The sequence below is a fragment of the Glycine soja genome, chromosome 8, assembly GCF_004193775.1.
Source record: "Glycine soja cultivar W05 chromosome 8, ASM419377v2, whole genome shotgun sequence".
NCBI classification, from domain to species: Eukaryota; Viridiplantae; Streptophyta; class Magnoliopsida; order Fabales; family Fabaceae; genus Glycine; species Glycine soja.
In genome coordinates, this window is record NC_041009.1 from 20,299,510 (window position 1) to 20,301,715 (window position 2,206).

Below are 2,206 nucleotides of genomic sequence, written 5' to 3' on the forward strand. Positions count from 1 at the left end.
ATCACACATTCATATAATCAAATTACATGGTATAAAATTTTCACTATTTAGTCTTTAACATGAAAATTTTTTACATGTGTAGAAAAATAAATGGTGAAAGAAATTCCAGGGTATTACAATGGTTATGATTAAATTTTAGATGAATAATCATTTTTATCTTTTAATATATAGAGTCCTGATAAATTCGTCCCCACGTATCACGTATGTTCTTTCAACCAATGTATGAAAATTAACGGATGAATGAATTTTTTGCATTTTTTCAATTTTGAAGATTAAAATTTAAATTTTTGTCTTTAAATTTATCAATATTTTATATATTTAGTATCAAATTTTTTTTAAGAAGTTATTATGAGCGCCGCTGTATATATAATGAGAAACTACTAATTTCTCAGTGGTTAAAAGTTTTGGAGTGCGGTAGAGGAAAGGGGGATGGAAAAGAAAATAATGTAGCTGACGTCTGATGTTGGATCGCGGTTGAATGAAGTTACACCTCAACTAGATTTTGGAGAGAGAGAGAGAGAGAGAGGCGCAGAGAGAAGAGAAAAGAAGAGAGGCATTATGATGGTAGTCCGAAGATCTCTGCAATACCCATTGCTCCTGGCCTTGACCTCTCTGCATCTGCAACACCTTTCTGGTATCTCTTTCTCTCTTCCTTGAATTTGTTGTCTTTCTGTGGAGAATTTCATGAATGCATTGCTGATTTGAGGGTGTGGAACAATTTGTGGTTTTAGGCTTTTCTGTTCTTTAAAATGAAATAGAACAAGTGGTCTATGTGGAGATTCTAATATTTTCATTTTGATCTAGTTATGCTCATTTAACCGCTACGTTCGACTTGCATCCTTTGCTTGTCACTGTTAACAATGCTACCAGGGCAAAGTTCAAATAGTTATAGGATTGTATCAAGCTAGTTATCTCGCAGGTGAAACTTTCACCTGGTATTTTGATTTTGGATAGCTGGCCTGGTAGGATAGAGGACAGGAGAATCAAATGTTTTGGCTTTTCAAATTCCACCCTTTTTTTTATAAGTTAGTTAAATCTAATTATTCTGTCTTGTAAATAATTTAACGGCCAAGCCTTTGGCCGTATGGGTTGTTACTTTGTAACATTATACATCATTCACATGGGAATGAACCAAATTTTTAATCCATTAATTTTTGTCAATTTCTTACAAGAAAGCAGGAGAGGTCTCCCCCCCTCCTCGCGTATTGTCCTTATTGGTGGCTTATGAAAATTGTGTGTCCTTGAAGGCCTAGACAACAACCCTTCAGGTGCCAAAAATGAAAATAAAGATGTGAATCATCATGCTTCAAGAAGCTCTGTGGGGCTCAAGATAATTATTATTTTCCTTGGTGTGGTGACAGTCATAGCATTCTGTGTTTTTCTTTTCAAATTATGGCAAAGGAAGAAGAGAGAAGAGCAGCATGCTCGCCTTTTGAAGCTGTTTGAAGATGATGATGAACTTGAGGTAGAACTTGGTATGCGGGATTGACAATTTATCTCATTCCTTCTTTATAGAAAAAATGCACATCATTTTCATGTCAACAAGGCTATGTTCTTTTACCATTTAAATCTAGCATGGGTTAGTTTGAAGAGTTGAACTCAGGCATTTGCTTGTCACCCGTTTGGTCCTCTCCTGGTTTAGCAGGGGGGATTTAGGGTTCAATTCTCATCTTCTCACTTGATGAGAGCAAGATGAGGCAAGTTTATATTTTATTATTGTATACTTATTTGTAAATCATATATTGGTTCTACTTAATAAGGTGATGTCAATTAATAAAAAATTTATCTGATGTGAATATTCATTTTGAACTTTTTTTCTTCCATTACACAGTGGCTCCAAGATGCATTTTTTCTGCATGTCTTTATATAGTCCTGTGCACTTATGATTTCCTTCTGTAGTATACAACTAAAATACTAAGAACTTTATGTTACTGACCTATTAGACAAGACAATTCCTTGCAGTTACATCTCTAGTTCCCCTTATTGGAAGAATACAATCAAATATTTATATACAGTCAAGGTCAAGTGTGTAGACAATTTATCTCATTCCTCCTATTGATCTTGTGAAAGCTAACTATGACATCTGTGTAGAGGATATTTAAATTGCTTTCTAAGCTTCTGGCACTCTGGCTGTAAAATTGGTTTTTGTATGTATTTTTTCCAATATCTAGTTTGTGTAACTGAAAAGCGAGTAGCAAGTAGAGGT

The 2,206-nt window shown here is 34.4% G+C and overlaps 1 long non-coding RNA gene across 1 annotated transcript; it reads left to right on the top strand.

The window, feature by feature from the left end:
* Positions 1 to 386: 386 nt before the first annotated feature.
* On the top strand, positions 387 to 1,809 carry LOC114423157. The gene is made up of 2 exons (XR_003668801.1): positions 387 to 634; positions 1,248 to 1,809. It is a non-coding gene; the product is annotated as an uncharacterized LOC114423157 (long non-coding RNA).
* Positions 1,810 to 2,206: the final 397 nt, after the last annotated feature.